The sequence below is a fragment of the Narcine bancroftii genome, chromosome 1 (genome assembly GCF_036971445.1).
Source record: "Narcine bancroftii isolate sNarBan1 chromosome 1, sNarBan1.hap1, whole genome shotgun sequence".
Taxonomy (NCBI): Eukaryota; Metazoa; Chordata; class Chondrichthyes; order Torpediniformes; family Narcinidae; genus Narcine; species Narcine bancroftii.
In genome coordinates, this window is record NC_091469.1 from 271,391,001 (window position 1) to 271,409,403 (window position 18,403).

The 18,403-nt window shown below is 39.4% G+C and overlaps 1 long non-coding RNA gene across 1 annotated transcript in view; it reads left to right on the forward strand.

The window, feature by feature from the left end:
* LOC138743516 (uncharacterized) overlaps window positions 1–18,403 on the forward strand; it is a 94,231-nt gene that overhangs the window by 56,275 nt on the left and 19,553 nt on the right. The window contains exon 4 of the long non-coding RNA XR_011344943.1: window positions 16,300–16,390. This is a non-coding gene — a long non-coding RNA (uncharacterized lncRNA). The remainder of the gene's footprint in view (window positions 1–16,299; window positions 16,391–18,403) is intronic.

Here is an 18,403-nt window from a genome sequence, read left to right on the forward strand (position 1 = left end):
GAAAATGATTTTTTTTTAAATATTTCAACAAGAGTCTTGTACATGTACATTCCTATTGGAGTGAAGGGAAAGATGTACAATTGCAGAGAAGCTTGAATGGTGAGTGAAATTCAGGATCTGGAAGATTGGGGCAGATAAAAGTAGCCGGGATCAAGTGTATTTCTGGAGGAGTTCTGGAACAGAGGAGCAAATTAAAAAGGGAACTGAGGGGGGGGGGGGGGGGCGGAAGGGGATAGAAGAAATCTCTTGCATATAACATTAAGGATAATCCCAAGAGATTTTATAATTATATAAAGGGGGAAAAAAAAGAGGACCCTTCAGGAATTAATATGGTCAACTCTGTGTGCAGCCACAGAAGAGATGGGCAAGATCCTCAATGAGTATTTCTCCTCTGTTTTTACTGTGGAGTAATACATGAGGACTATGGAATGTGGGATAGTTAATGGTAGTGTTGTGAGAATCATCAATATTATGTTTAAGGAGGTCCTGATGCACATGAAGGTAATCAAATCTCCTTGGCCTGTCAGATATATCCAAGGATACAATGGAAAGCTAGAGAGGAAATTGTAGGTGTCATGGCTGAGATTTATGATTCGTCATTAAGTATAGGTGAGGTCTCAGAAGACTGGAGGGACACAAATGTGCCCCTGCTCAAGAAGGGCTCCAGGTAAAATCCTGGGAACCATAGGACAGTAAGCCTAATATCTGTGATTGGTAGATTATCAGAAATTATTCTAAGGGGGAAGATAAAAATGCACTCAGTTGGACACAGAATAGTTGATATGGTTTTGTAAGTGTCACAAATCTAATCAAGTTTTTTTGAAGATGTGTCTAAAAAGTTTAAGGGCAGATCTGTAGATGTTTTAGATATATATGGATTTCAGCAAGGCATTTGGTAACATTCTACTCTGCCTGAGGTCTAGATCACATGGGATCAAATGATATATAACTCAATGGATAGAAAATTGGCTTCAACTTTTCAGAAGTTAAATACAATTGATGGATAAAATTATAATTAACCATATTATATCTCACATTAAGTAATTTTGTAACACTGTCAATACACATATTTGACCATTCTTCCCAAGACTAAACAAAATCTAAATCCTTCTCCCATTTCTCCTTCATTTTATATACATCAACTTTATTCCATTTTTTTTTATTGCAACAACCTATAGATATCTGAAATAAACCCCTTATTTCCTTTATCTGCGATTAACATCTCAAATCTCGTTTGACCTGGTAAATCTAAATCCCATCCAAAATTTGTTTATAAAGAATCTCGAACTTGATAATAAGCAAAAAAAGAATTTGGTGAAATACCAAACTTCTCTCGTAATCTATTAAATGTAGAAAATCTGCCTGCCCCAAAACAATCTTGTATCATACTTATCCCTTTCATTTCCCAATTTTTCAAATAAGGATTATTTAAAGAAAAAGGAATTAATTTATTCTGATACAATGGTGATTTTACTGAAATTTTTCATTTAGATCCTATAAGTTGGTCTCACTTGTACCAAATATCCATTATATTTTGCAATACAGATAATTTGTATTTTTGTAACAATAACGGGTTCCATTTAAATAAAATTACTAATTTTATTTTCAAATATCTGATCCAATTCAACTTTTGCCCATATAGGTAGTTGTTCAGTATCAAATAACCTATTAATAAATTTCAATTGTGCCACCTCATAATAATTTTGAAAATGTGGTCATTGAAGTCCACCCCATTCATACCACCATGTTAATTTTTGCATAGAAACTCTTGACAATTTACCTTTCCACAAAAATAATCAAATTACATTATTTAATTCCTTTAAAAAATTTCTTTGGTATTACACTTGGAATATACTGATAACAATGTTGTATGCAGGGATATATATTCACTTTTATACAATTAACTCTCCCAATTAAAGTCAATGGTAAATCTTTCCATCTATGTAGATCAGCTTTAATCTTATTTAACAACAGTATATAATTTAAACTATATAAATCTTGATACTCTCTATTCACTATAATTCCTAAATAGTTAATTTTATTAGACCATCCAAGTAATTAATTTACAATCTGTAAAATCTTCATCTGATATAGTTAATATTTCACTTTTTTCCCCAATTAATTTTATAACCTGATAACATACCATATCAATTTAACAAATTTTGCAAAGATTCTAAAGAATCTTTAGGGTATGTCAGATATATCAACACATCATCTGCGAATAAATTAATTTTGCACTCTTGTTCCCCTATTATAATTCCTTTAATATAGGATCATGTCTTATAGCTTGAGCCAGAGGTTCTATTATCAAAGCAAACAAAGCTGGTGAAAGAGGACAACCCTGTCTAGTTGATCGAGACAAATTAAATGCCAATGAAATCTGCCTATTTATCATTACTCTTGTAGAAGGACTAGTATACAAAGCTTTAACCCAGCCAGTAAAAAGCAGGCCAAAATTAAATATTTCTAACATCTTAAACAAAAAAATTCCATTCAACCTGAGCAAAAGCTTTTTCCGCATCTAATGCTACTATCATTGGTTGCCTTGCAACATTAATTATTGAAATCAATTTAGTAATATTATCTGCAGGATATCTGCCTTTAATAAAGCCAGCTTGATCAATGTTGAAGAAATATGGGTTTAGTTTGTCAGATTTGTGTTTTAGATGTGGGGAACAGATAGGTACTTTTATGAAATCTGTTTGGACATGTGGAAAAGTTAAACCTTTTTGGGAAAAATTCGAAGTTTTTCCAGAGATTTATTTAAAATTGATTTGCAATTGGATTCAATTATGTGTTTGTTTATTAGGTTATATGAATGTATTAATTGCGAGGTTGCGGTCGGACAAACTACAACTGGCTTTCATACGATTAGGGATGGCAGTAGCAAGAAAATGTATAGCTATTACATGGAAAAATGATGTAGAGTTGAATAGACAAAGATAGCATAATGAATTACAATTGTGTTATATTTGGAAAAAAAAACTTATAATTTGTGAAATAATTATTTTTCTTTTGTTAAAATGTGGAGCTTATATTTTGAGCATATGGCCATAGATCTTAAGTAAATGATATGTACAGAGTTGGCATACCAAACAGTTAATATTAAATATCCAGATTAAAAAAAATCATTTTTGAAGGCTCCAAGGGAGGTGGTGGGGGGGGGGTGGAATGTGAGGGGATAGGTTAGATGAGGGGGGGGGAGGAGAAGGGGAGTTTTGTTTTTTTTTTGTATGTTGTATTTTTTTTGTTATGTTTATAGTCTTATAAAATCTTTAAATAAAATTTTCAAAAAAGGAAAGAAAATTGCCATCAATGAAAAAAGCAGAGAGTGATGGTGAAAGATTGTTTCTTGGGATATATCAGTGATTTAGATTAAAACAAACATGGCATGATTAGCAAGTCTGAAGATTATACTAAAAGGGCTGGTATTGTAGATAATGAAGACAGTTGTAAATAATTCTAACAGGATTTTGACCAGTTAGGCAAGTAGGCAGAGGGGTGATGATGGAATTTATTACAGAAAAATATAAAGGGTTGCATTTTGAGAGGTCTAACATGGGTAGGGACTACATAGTGAATGGAACGGATCTAGGGAGTGTTGTAGTTCAGAGGAATCTAGCAGTACAGTACATAGTATCTTGAAAGTGATGTCACAGGTAAATAGGGTGGTCAGAAAGGCTTTCAACACAATGGCCTCATCAGTCAGAATATTGGGAGGTCATGTTATAATTGTATAGGACCCTGGTCAGACCACATTGGAGTGCTGTGTTCAGTTTTGGTCACTCTGCTATAGAAAAGATGATGTCAAGCTAAAGAGGGTGCCAGGCAGATTTACGAGGATGTTGTCAGGGACTCTGAGGCCTGAGCTTTAAGGAAAGGTTGAGCAGGCTAAGGCTTATGATCTTGCAATTTTTGTGAGGATGAGCAGTTATCTCATAGAGGTGTACAAAATAATGAGAGGAATAAATCGGGTAAATGCATAGAGTCTTTCGCCCATAGCAGAATCAAGAACCTGAGGATATAGTTTTACGGTGAGGAGGCAGATAATCACATTTTTAAATTTAGACATTCAGACATATTGCATGGTAGCAGGCCCCTTCTGGCCCACAAGTCCCTACTGCTCAAATACCCCAATTAACCTTCAACAACCTTGAACATTTTTGAAGGGTGGGAGGAAACCCACACAGACACGGGGAAAATGTACAAACTCCTTACAGAGTGGGATTCATACCCAGGTCACTGGCACTGTAATAGCGTTGTGCTAAACTCTATGCTAACCATGCATGTCTTGAGGGACAACTTTCTTAAGCCCTTTTATAGTGAAATTTATAAAATTATAAAGACAGGTTTCCTCTGCCATTAAAACATTCCACTTACCTGCATAAAAGGTCCAAACGTGGATTGGTGGGTCCAACATGATCCAGGTTCCCACCACAAAGTATGGTAGTGTCAGAGGTGGAGCGATCACTTCACCTCCTGCATAAAAAGACTGTAACTGAAAGGAGGAAGGGCTGATGACATTGCGGTGACATCATCAGCCCGTGACCCAAGACCGTGAATTTTAAAGTACCCATCTGTGGAAAAGGAGATAATGATGCGCAGGAGATCTGCCTGAGTTCTAATGCAAGTCGAACAGATCTCTACTAATGCTCGTACCTGCCCCTCATTCATCATTGCTGTGAATAGGGCACTTTCACTTCCCGGTGCATATATTCCTCATCATGGTGGTGGTCCTTTTACGCAGAGGAGATTACCAAGCCAGCTTCCTGAGGAAATAGAGGACCTGATGTCCTTTCTTCACAATAACATTAATATACTGGTCTAGTACACTGAGATAGTGACTCCCACGAATTTAAATTTTCTCACCCTCTCCACATCTGATCCCTAATGATCACTGGATTATAAACCTCTGGTTTTTCCCTCCTAAAGTCTATAATCAACTCCTTGTTTTTGTTAGTACACCATTCAGCCAAGTTTTCAATCTCCCTCCTGTATGCTGAATCATTGCCCTTTTTTTATGCAGACTGTGTTATTTGTCAGCAAATTTGTAAATACTGTTGTCATACAAAGCTACTCAGTTGTAGGGGTAAATTGAGTAGAGGAGGGAGTAAGTAGGCAGCTCTGTGGTGCACCAGTGCTAATGCAGTTTGTGCAGAAGATGTTCTTGCCAATCCACACTGATTGGGGTCTTAAGATGACGAAATCCAGGATCCAATTACACAGTGGAGTATTGAGTGAGGCTCAGGTCTTAAGGATTTGCAGATTAGTTTTGAGGGGATGATGTTGAATGCTAAACAGTAGTCAATAAAGAACATCCTGATATATGCATTTTTGCTGTTCAAGTATTTTAGGGTTTTGTGTAGAGCCAGTGAGATGGCATCCACCGTAGACCTGTTGCCACAGTATGCAAATTGGAAAGAATCCAGGATGCTACTCAGACAGGAGCTGATAGGCTTAGGGATATGGGATGTGGGCCAAACGCAGACAGTTGGAATGAATGTGAGTGGAATGTTTTCCATTGGCATGAGTAGATGGGTTGAAGGGCTTGCTCAAAATTGTACGACTCTGTGATGCTATAACTATTTCCACAAAACCCTAGTGTATACCAGATAGCAGCCTAAAATGTGCATGCAGTCGCTAATGACTTAATTTATGTAGGCACTAAAGCCACTGCCTTTGACTGAATGAAAATGCATTTAAAAATACACATCAGAACTTTTAGTTGGTTAAAAAATATACTTGTTGGATGAAAAGATCTTTCCTCAACTCTTTTATAACCCATCTACTAAATAATGTAAACTTTTATTGGCCTCCTTGCTTAGAGAAGTAGAACTGTCCTGTTCATTCTATTTTCTCTGTTATACAAATCAATTATATATTTTCTTTGTTTTTTTTAAAAAAAAAGAATTAGTCAATTTATTACTTTCTAATTATAATACACCAAACCAGTTGCTGCTGGACTCTAGTCCATTCACATTATGTGGTGACAAGATCTATACACAGTATTTTAATGTGGCCTAAGCAGGATTTATTTAGTTCTGGCATGATCATCCTGCTCTTGAATTCTACCTGTAGGCAGTAAATATATCTATCCTGTTCAAATTCTTAACTATCTTATTTATATGATCTGTTACATACAGTGCCCTCCATAATGTTTGTGACGGACATTTTTTTCCTTTATTTTCCCCAGTACTCCACAGTTTTAAATTTGTAATCAAACAATTCACATGTGATTAAAGTGCACGTTCCAGATGTTATTAAAACTTATTTGTATACATTTTGGTTCGACCATGTAGAAATTACATAGTCCCCCATTTCAGGGTACCATTATGTTTGTGACATTTGGCTTCACAGGTATTTGTGATTACTCAGGTATGTTTAATTGCTTCACTGGTGCAGGTATAAGAGAGCTAGGCTTGCTTCTTGGCATTTGATCACCCTTGGAGTCTGTAGTTGCCATTTTTCAACATGAGGACCAGAGTTATGCCAATGAACGTCAAAGAAGCCACGATGAGGCTGAAAAAAAAAGAGTGTGGATGTATCAATGACTACTGTCCACAGAAGGCTTCATGAATAGAAATACAGAGATTACACTGCAAGATGCAAACCACTAGTTAGCCCCAGAAACAGGATGGCCAGGTTAAGGTTTGCCAAGAAGTATTTGAAAGAGGCTGCAGGATTCTGGAAAAAAGGGCTTGTGGATAGATGAGACCAAGATTAACCTGCATCAGAGTGATAGCAAGAGCAAAGTGTGGAGGTGTAAAGAACTGCCCAAGATCCAAAGCACATACCACCTCATCTGTGAAAGAGAGTAGTGGGGGTGTTATGGACTGGGCATGTCTGGCTGCCACTGATAATGATGGCACACTTTACCTAGCAATACCAAAATAAATTCTGAGATGTACAGAAATATTTTATTGGCTTAAGTTTGAGCAAATGCCTCCAAACTCTTTGGATGGCACTTCATCCTACAGCAGTGGTTCACAACTTTTTTCTTTCCACTCACAAACCACTTTGAGAATTCCCTATGTCATAGGTGGTCTTTACTAGATAAGGAATTGTTTAAGGTGGTATGTGGGTGAAAAGAAAAAGTTTGAAAACCGCTGTTTCAGTTGTACCTAATTGACTTATGTGCACAGTTTCATAGCTCCAAAAGAAATGACAATTTTACTCAAGCAGAATATTTCAGTAACAATTAGATCAGTGATTCTCGACCTTCCCTCCCCACTCACATACCACCTTAAGCAATCCTTTACTAAACGCAGAGCATTTATGGCATAGGGATTACTTAAAGTGGTATGTACATGGAAAGAAAAAAGTTGAGAACCACTGTGCTACAATGATCCCAAACATACTGCTGAAGCAACAAAAGAGCTTTTCAAAGCTAAAAGCTTCGATGGCCAGGTTAGTTGCCTGATCTAAATTCAATTGAGAATGCATTCCATATGCTGAAGAGAAACAAACAGGAGCTGAAGATGGCTGCAGTGGAGGCCTGGCAGGGCATCATCAGAGAAGATACTCAGCACCTGGTGATGTCTATGAATCACAGACTTCAAGCAGTCATTGCATGCAAGGGATAAGCAACAAAGTACTAAATATGACTAATTGCTGTATCCCAAATATTATGGTGCCCTGAAATGAGGAGACTATATATGAAAAGTGATGTAATTTCTACATTGGCAAACCAAAATATACACAAATACCCTTTTATAAAATCTGGAATAAGCACTTTAATTACAAGTGAATTATTTGACTACAAATTTTAATCTGTGGAGCACAGTGGCAAATAAAAAAAAACTTTATCCCAATCATTAGGGAGGGCACTGTACTTGTAATATCCATGCACTGGAGTTCAATTTACCTATTCAAAGCTTTTCACTTCAAAGAGAAAGATTCCTTGAAGCATCAAAAGCAAAGAAGACTCAGTTTTTAAAAAAATTTATAAGACAGTTCAGTAGAAGGCCCTTCCAGCCCAAGCAGCCCAATTACACCCAATTAATGTACTAATCCCATACGTTTATTGAAGAAATGGAGAATGCAGGTCGTGGGGAGAATATACAAACTCCATATAGACAGTGTCAAATTCGAATCTGGGTTGCTGTTGTAGTGTTGTGCTAACCATGGCATACTATAAAAAAAGTATATTAAATTCCTTCATTTTATAGAATGCTCAGGATATTGCTGAGACTATAATCCAGCAAATTTTGACTTGCAGGGAATCACATAGTGATTATAATTAGACATTGTAGCATTAAGGCACTGAATACAACAAATTCTGATTCAATTAACAAAATGAAAGTAGAGTATTATATTAACATCCATTAAAGCCAGGGCCATTACTTCCTTCTCTTATTATTCCTGACTATACTCAGACTTATCTGCTTGTCATCTGGCTACAGCACCTTTCAGTTTCTGTTCCCTCTGGGATTATACTCTCCTTCAATCACTGCCATCAGCGTTAGTTTGACATAATTTTCTCCTGCTTCTTTGTCAGATTTGTATTTAGCATTATAAATGCAGAGTTAATCTCATTTCATCTCTTAGTATTCTGGGCAGCAGCAATCCTCTTGCAAACCCACCAACCCAGGATGCCTGCTGGTGACATAGTCATTGTTTATCTTTGTTCTATCTCTGGGAAGTGGCCAACTATCTAACTGTAGACAGCATAAGATCAGCCTGGATTCAGAGACTGCTGCAGACATACATTGGTTGCCGGAGCAGTTTGTGAAGCATATAGTTGACTCTGGTTCTTTTGGAGTCATAAAATGTTCTCAGATGTTAGTAATATGGAGCGAGGATTTGGCATATCAGCACAAAGGCCAAGAAGAATCAAGTGTAAGGAGCAATGGGAGAGTGAAAATTAAATCCAAATAAGTCTATGGAGTTCATGTAGATAATGGAGCAACAAAAACCTCACAATCATTGTCACCTAAATGAAATTGATTGTTGACTGCAGGAAGGGAAAACCAGAGGTGTACAATTGAGGATCAGAGGTGGAGAGGGTGAGCAGATTTATGCTCTTGGGAGTTACCATCTTGGAGGATCTTTCCTCCAACTCAACACAAAATGGCCTCGTGAAGAAGACACATCAGCGCCTCTACTTCCTCAGGAGTCTGCTGAGGTTTGGCATGCATTGGAAACCCTGGCATATTTCTACATTTGTGTGGTGGAAAGTGTGCTGACCAGCTGCATCACAATCTGGTGTGAGGACACCAATGCCCCTGAGTGTGAGGTCCTGCAAAAGGTAGTGGACACATCCCAGGTCATCACAGGTGAAATCCTCCCCACCAATGAGAACATCCAAAGGGTACACTGCCATCAGAGAGCAGCAGCAATCAGCACATCCTCTATTCTCACTGTTACCATCAGGAAAGAGGTACAAGTGCCACAAAACATCTACATGGGTACCGCGGAGAGCATTCTGGCTGGTTGCAACACTGTTTGGTATGGAGGCACCAACTCTCAGGACAAGAAAAATCTCCAGTGGGTTGTTGACTCAGCCTTTGACATCACAGGCACCAGACTTTACTCCATTAAGGACAGCTAAATGAGGCGGTGTCTTAAAAAAGTAGCCTCTATCCTCAAAGACCCCTACCACTCAGGCCATGCCCTCTTAACTCTGTTCCCATCGGAAAAAAAGTACAGGAGCCTAAAGACAAGCACTCAATGGCACAAGGACAGCTTCTTCCCCACTGCCATCAGATTCCTGAATAATCAATGAACCACAGACACTGCCTTACTTTTTGTACACTATTTTTTAATTGATTCTTGCAAGGTGGTTTATATGAATGTTTGCACTAGGATTCTGCTGCAAACCACCAAATTTTGTGACTTATTCATGATAATAAATTCTGATTCTAATTCTGATTCTAAAGACTCACTCCACCACATTCAGGAACACCTGATACCCCTCCACCATCAGACTTCTCAACAACAAACTCAATCAGGGACTTAATGAACATTATTTTTTTATTTTCTCTCTGTATTGCACAGTGTGTTTATATTTCTTTAGTTGTTTATGTGTACATTGAGTCAGTTTTAATTTGCACTGACAATACGTAGTAATTCTACCTTGTCCACAGGAAGAAGAATCTCATGGTTGTATGTGATGTCATATCTATACTCTGACATTAAATATGAAATCTGATTGAAAACGATCTGGTGGATTTAGCTCCACAGAGCCTGAGGTGCTACAACATATTAACATTGGTACAATACAAATAAATTATACGTAATTTCAATACCTGAGGTATCTCAATAAAATGCAATCAACAACCATCACCAAATTTCCTCCCTTTGCCACTTCATTACTAGATTGATACATTTTATTAGCAACTGCATGTAACATGGAACTGGACAAATCTCTCCTCTCCTCTGCCTTCCGCAGGGGCCGCTCCCTCCATGACTCCCTTGTGCACTCCTTGGCATTTAAATCTGAGATCGCAGGAAATGCTTCACTTACACTCACTTCTCCTCCCTCACCACCATTCAGGCCCCAAACAGTCTTTTCAAGTGAAGCAAACATTTCACTTGTGAATCTGCAGAGATCATCTACATTCTCCAGTGTTTACAAAGTGGCCTCCTCTACATCAGAGAGATTGGAAGCAGAGTGACATATCGCTTTCGTGAAAGCCTTCACTCTGTCCACCACTAGAGCGAGGATCTCCCAGTGGAAACCCTTTTCAATTCCCTGTCCCATTTCCATGCTGACTTCACTATCCAGTGTCTCATGCACTGCCAGATTGAGACCATGTGCAAATTGGAAGAACAACACATGATATTTTGTCTGGGCACCCTCCAAACAGAGGGCATTAACATCAACTTCTCCGATTTCCATTAGCCCCGTCTCTCTCTTTCCCTATCCCTATGTCTCCTTCCCTCTAGGTCTGTCTCTGTCTCTCTCTTTCTCTCCCACTTCTCCTCTTTCACCTTTCCTCCATTCCTGTATTCACAGAGCCACACCATCACGGGATCAATCCTCATCTTTCCTCTCCTGTCCTCCTATACATTTTCCTGTTTGCCTGGTGCTCCTCCTCCCCCAGCCTTTTTATTCAAGAGTCTGACTGATTTTTGCTCATACCTTAACAAAGAACTCAATGCCTAAATGTTGGTAATATATCTTTACTTCCTATGGATGCTGTTGTATATTCCTCCCACTGTAGAATATACTCATATGAAACGTGATTTATCTTTTCCTTTATTTAATCTAAAATAATTCTACTGTGTCCCACAATACAAAGCTATTATCTGATGTCACACACATATGTTCCATAGCACTCTTCCCCCTGAAAAAAACTAAAACTAAAACTAAATTAAGAACAACAATATAATTCAGTGGCAAGAACTAAATTACTAAGCATGGTACTTCTCAATCAATCATGGGACATATAACAGAAGACATTTCTCGACTTTAGATCTCCTCGGCGATGGAAGACTTGGAGGGCTTTTTGACTTCGCAGGAGAACCCTTAGGCCTTTCCAGGGAAACTTTCGGTCTTGCAGGAGAAAGTACCATTTCCTCATTGGCTGACTCTAGAGATTGGGTAGTTACTGATGGGATATCCAGTGGCAGACCCTTGGATGCAACGGCAAGGGTATATCTGGAACTAGTCCTCATTGGCATAAACCCATTCTGGATCTGGTGTGTCAAAGAGATCATAAACCTCAGAAACAGACACTGGAGTATCTATTGCTCTCAATTGGTCGATCTATCTTTGCCATATAATTTCTCTCACCAGTACAGAATATAAACATAGGCTTAATTTTTTTCAGAAACACTCCTCTCATCCATATTTCTTTATTCTCTCGGTTAGCTCTCGCCAATACTTGTTGCCCAACTTCTCGAGTTCTGGTTGGTTCACCAAGAGATGTTGATTGCTGGATATGAAGCCCCATGTTTGGGTGTACTGCAGAGAGTACGGTTCTCAAGTTGCGTCCAAACATCAGTTCTGCCTGCATGTATTTGTTGTAGAGTGGAGGGTTGTCCTGTATGATAACAGAATTCATGATCCTGTAATGTCACATTATGTTCAAGAGTTCTGAGACTTCATGGCTTTTTTTTTAAAGTCTGTATAAAATGTTTTGCTTCTCCATTGGTAATTGGATGATAGGGTTCAGGAATTGGTTGAAAGTATCAGACACAAATTATGGTCTATTGTCGGAGACCAGTTCTTTAGCAAACCGTACATTGCAAAAATACTTCCTATTTTTCTGTTGTTTTTGTCCACAATTGGGATACCATAGGCTGTTTGGAGTGTGTATCCACCAAAATCAGAATGTTTTCATCCATAAATAAATCAGTGAAATCAATGTGAATTTGGTGCCAAGGGTGCATTTCTTGGCAAATGTATCTCATGGTCTGTTCAATGTGCATGCCTACTGATGGCCACCAGACATGCATGCGTGCTAAGGACTTCATTCAAACTATCCCTGGATGATTGTTGTGGAGTTCATCTAATATGGTTGCTTGACATTTCTTCAGAATGATTGATCACCACTCCTACAATAAACAACCCTCTGCAATCGCTATCTTGTTGCATTGCATATAAGGTTTTCATTTGGGCCTAATCCTCTCGGCTTTGGGCCATCCATTTAACGTGAAGTACAGGATCTTTGAGAGAGTCATCTCATTTTGTACCTCTTTACTGATAGCTTTTGCTGTAATTGGCAGATGTTGAAGTTGCTCTTGATTAATAGATGAGGCCTCTGCTGTCCAGTTGATCAATCTATTTATTTGTTCTGTCTCTGGTACAGGTAGGTGCAACAAAGCATCTGCATGGTAATTTTCCTTCCCTGGATTATGTTTTAAATTGTAATCATATGCTGCGAGCTATATTGCCCATCTTTGAATTCTTGTGGCAGATAGTACCGGAATGCCTTTCTTTGAGCTCAACTCGTCAGGTTGTTTTCTATCATTAAGGTGAACTTTCTACCATATAGGTTTTGATGAAACACCAAAAATTATGGCAGTCCTTCCTTTTCCTATGTGCATAATTCTGTTCACAAGGTGTTAAAGAGCAAGAAGTGTAAACTACAGGTTGTTCTCCTTTTCTGCGACCTGTGACAATACTGCTCCTAAACCCACTGGTGACACATCGACTGCCAGGGTCACTTCTTTGCCGGGGTCATAGCGAATAAGAACATTATCTTCTAGATTTTCTTCAATTACTTGAACGTTTTCTCTCTTTTTGTAGTCCAACACCATTGTTGACCCTTCTTTAGTAGATTGTTAAGTGGGTTGCACAATGTGGACATGTTGGGGATGTGTTGTTGATAATGGTTCACCAAACCTAACAATGACTGTAATTCTGCTCGATTTGTTGGGCAAGGTGCCCTACCGATGACTTTGGTACCTGCTATGCTCATCCGGACTCCTTCACTGTCAATTGTAAATCTCAAATATGTTCCTGTGAGTACCAAAAACACACATTTGTCTTGATGTAGTCAGTTGGGTTAGTATTTTCTCCAGGTTTGCCAAGTGCTCCACATCATCGCCACCAGTAATGATAATGTCATCTAGGTAACATCCCACATTTACTCCATACAACAACATCAATTATCGATTGAAATATCACAGGTGCTGCTGATATTCTATACAGTATTCTGATATACGTGAAAAATCCTAAGTGAGTATTGATTGCCACACATTTTCTTGACTCAGAATCCAATTCAACTGCTAATGTGCTTGCGATAAATTCAATTTTGTGAACTTCTTATCACCATTTAATGTTTGAAACAAGTCTTCTCTTCTGGGAATTGGATGTTGGGGTACTTGCAGAGCTTGATTAATGGTGACCTTATCGTCACCACAAATTTGAATTTCCCCATTGGATTTTCTAACAGGAACTATCAGGCGGCCCAATCGCTATATTGCAATGTTTCAATTATTCCTTCGATTTCCAGTCTGTTGAGTTCAGCTTTGATTCCCTTCTTCATCACAAAAGGAACCGTCGATGGTTTGAAAAATTTGGGGTTGGCCTCTGGTTTCAAGTGCAGTCTGGCCTGGATGCCCTGGATTTTCCCCAGATGTTTTCCAAATACAATCTGGTTCTTTCGGGGCATTTGCTCCAGTTTTAATTTTTGTTCTTGCTCAGTCTGTACATTTTTTATTGCCCAAATGTCCTTCCAATCCAATTGGATTTGTGACATCCAATCTGTTCCAAACAAAGCAGGTCCCTTTGTGTCTACTATGTAAAGATGTCATCTTTTAGATGGCTGTCCCTTATATTCGACGTGTACCTTGCATTTTCCCAGAACTTTGATTTTTTTCTCCGGTGCCTGTTTTCAACACCATATCGGATTGTTCCACCTTGAGATTAGGTAATACTCTTGTTTTTAAAACTCTGGCATTAAGGAAATGGTTCATTGTTAATGTTAACGGGAATCAAGATTTCCAAATTGCGGTTTGTCACATTATTAACAGTCATTATTTCCATCGCCTTGTCCTCTTCAGACTAACTTAGGTCATTGCTCCGACTTTTGTCGGAACTTTCCTCCTTAGGTTCCTCACCTTGCATGTTTTATTTCTCGACTTCAGATTTCCCTTCTTGGGGTGATCCTCTTTTTGCTTATTCTGAGGGCTTTCATTTGGGCTCTGGACTTAATGTGCCCATCTTTGTAGCGTAGGTAACATTTGACTTTTTTGAAGAAGCATTTATCTAGACTGTGATTACTTTCTCCCCAGAGGAAACATTCTCGACATTCCATTTTCTTTATTTGATGTTCCTGCTGCTCTCCTTGTATAATACCCTGATTGTGGTTGGCCATTTTGAAACTCAGTGCTATTTCACGTGCAGCGTCAATGTGTAGTCGTCTTTTACTCAGTACTTGTTATTGAGCGTTGAGGTCAGCCAAATCAATGACCAGCATGTCTTTTAAGACTTCCTTTAAGAATACTCCAAACTCACAGGTTTTCGTTAGCCTATGCAATTCAGCCATATGTTGGTTCATGGTTTTGCCTGGTTTCTTCTTTCTAATTCAAAACTGGTATCTTTCTGCTGTCACTATTGGTCTTGGGCACAAATTTCTTCCCACTAGGGCACTCATAGCAGTATACAACATAGAATCTGGGCTTGCGGGTACCACGAGGGATTTTATCAGGTTATATGTTCTGGTTCCCACCTTACTTAGAAATGTTGCCTGTTTTCTTAAATTGCCCTCTGTATCACTTATTCCCCAGGCTGTACAGAATAAATTGAATCTTTCGACATACTCATCCAAGTTTTCTGATTCCTTGTACTCTTCAAACCATCCTGCCATTTTGGCTTCTCCTTTGTTTCACATGAATAAGCTTCGGCAGCTCAAGGACGTTGTAGTTTAAGTTTAAATTTTTGTGTTCTCCACTTCTGACATTTGAGGTGAGGGATAACATCTGTTTTTATCCTCATCACCACCAATTTGTTGAATATTCCTTTCAATGTAGAACACATTCACACGAGATGTGGTTTATCCTTTATGTTCTTTACTTATCTAAACTGGTTCTCCTCTGTCACACAATACAAATCTGTTATCTGACACCACACACATGTTCCATAACAGATGCTGTGAGAATTATACTTTTACTACAATCACAGTATCTGCAGATTTTTGTGTTTCACTACAGACACCAAAAGTTTTGTTTTCTAGTTACATCTTTAGCATAAGAGTATTTCACTCGAAAAGCAAACTCTTGACCCATTATCCAAATTTAGAAATGTATCACTGCTCCTTCATTTTTTTTTGCAATTTAAAATGCTGATATTGCTGACTAAGGGGAAAAGTGGGAGGACCTTTACTTCAAGAACTGCTAAAATTAAAACTATAAATGCTGAAAAACTCAAAGTTCAGGCTTCATCAGTCGAAAGAGAAACACAGTTCACTTGTCAGGATAAAGAGAGAAGAGATGCTTGTTGCTGTGCAGTGGCAGTGGGGAAGGAGGAATGTACCTGATTTGGTAAAATCAGGGTGACCACAGCAAGAAGCAATGCTATTTGGGCAGTGAATGAATTGGAGCAGTAAAGGAATGAGAACGTGGACAAAAGAATGCAGACGTTTCAAAATGTGGGGTGAGAAAACAATGAACGATTGATTGATCAGGTGGAGCAAATTTTCCACTTCCAAAAAAAATAATGAACAAGCTGAGCTCTGTCACAGATGGGTGGCTGATACAAACAGAGAAAATGAGTTACCTGTCATTGTAGTCCAGGAGGCTATAACACTTAGAGGCAGAAAATGAGGTGCTGTTCTTCCGGGTTACATTTGACAATACTCTGCTATGCTTATATAATCCTATTTTCTGTACTCTTTGACGTGTCTTTAGGTAAGCTATTCCAATGGATATGATGGAGCAATGCACCTCAAGTTGAAATACTTATTTCCCATTCCTGCCACCGTTTGCTGACTTGAATAAGGTGAAAGCATTTTTATTATATTTTCTCTAAGCTGTGTAATGTTTTGGAGAGGTGGTAGACCCCCAGTGAAGAATGTTTTATATTTACGTTGGTGTGGCTAGAAAGATTACAAGTGCTTTTCGAGGCTATAAGAGTCAACTTGAATTTCTGCTGCTTTGGCTTCCTGCCTACTTCCCACTGGTTTTAAGTGGGTGGCTTCCAGACAGCATGATCCTTCCTTGATCGTAATTGACCAGCAATTTCTTTTCTTGGTATAAGCACCAGGAATCATAGAATCAGAGACATGTAAAGATACAGCAAGAAAACAGGCCATTCATCCCACTGAGTCTGTGATGTTCATCTACCACCCATTTATACTCATCCAACATTTATTCACAGAAGCTAAAAAAGCAGAGAATTTGGGGGATAGAAATGGCATTGCTACAGGAGACAGAGTGGAATGTGATATACGGAAGCATCACATCTGATCTCAAGCTGAGGCCCTCCATTCCAGGACATCTGCAATGTCCTCCTTTATCAAGCAATGCAGCTTCTCCTCTATGTCATTGATAGAGCCATCTTCTGCATTGCCTACTCCTCTCAGAGTTTCACTCTTACCCATCCTCCCTCCAAACAGAACAGGGATCATCACTTTTTCACCCCTGATTAACCTTCAATTTACAACTCTGTCATTTCTGCCAGCTGTAACTAGATCCTACCACCAGAGACATCGATACCTTTCTATCTTCTATGGGGATGACTCTTTCTGTGATTCCTTTCATCCCTTCCCTATCACCTCTCCATTACCACTTTCCCCTGCAACCACAGGAATTGAAATGCATGCTCTTTACACCCCTTCCCTCACCACCATCCAAAATCCAAAACAGCCCCTCCTTGTGAGGCAAAGATTCATACGACCTTCCTCTGACCTCATCTACTGCATTTGCTGCCCCCAACATAATTTCCTCTGCTTTGGTGAGACCAAACAAAGATTTGGGGATGTAACTCAGAATTGAAAAGGTTAGGTACTGGGAGGTCCCTGTTGCAGTGGAGGGAGCGGAGGTGCTCAATGAAGCAAATTCCCAATTTGCAACTAGTCCCTCTGATGTAGAGAAGGCCACAAAGTGAGTACTGAGGTAATCAGTGAAGCCAACTCCCAATTTAAGACCGGTCTCTCTGAAGTAGAGAAGGCCACAAAGGGAGAACAAAGCAAAAGGTGCTCCCTTTGTGGCCTTCTCTATATCAGAGGGACTAGTTGCAAATTGGGAATTTGCTTCACTGAGCACTTCTGCTCCCTCTGGTACAACAGAGACCTCCCAGTAGCCAACAATTACAATTTTGAATCACACTCCCATACTTACAGGTCTGTCCATGGCCTTACCACCCTAACCACCCACAAATTGGAGGATCAACACCTTATTTTCTGTCTTGCCACTTTCCAGCATCAATTTCTCTGCTTTCTGCTAACCAGCTCGCCATTTTTTCCCCTCTTCCTTTCGTTTTTCCAGTTCTTCCCCTCCCTTCCCTCTCCACTCACCCAGCCATCCCTCCTCCCCCTGATTGGTGCTGTCCCCTCCCTCCCTTCTCTACCTATCATCTCCTGCCTTTGCCTTCCTCCCACCCACCCCCCCCCCCCATATCTGCGCAGCACCAAAGGAAGACCTACCAACCACATCCTCTAAGATGGTGTACGGCTTCCCACTTACCACCCCTGGGGACATTCACTTCAACACCTCCCTTCACCACCCCAGCCTGCAGCCTAGCACCCTAGACCCTCCAGCAACTGAGGGTGTAAGTGGAGAAACAGAAGACCCGCCAGCTTCCTGACATGGCTCTCCACCCTGCCACATCCCCTCAGACCTTCAGTCCACTGACTATGTTTTCGTGTGGAAAGGACAACAAGGAACACCCCTACAGTGCCTAAACGAGGGCCCATTCAAGGTGTTGCAGCGGGACAGTGTCGTTTTTACACTGGACATTGGTGGGCGATAGGACAGGTTGACGATCAACCACCTCAAGGCAGTGCATCTGGAC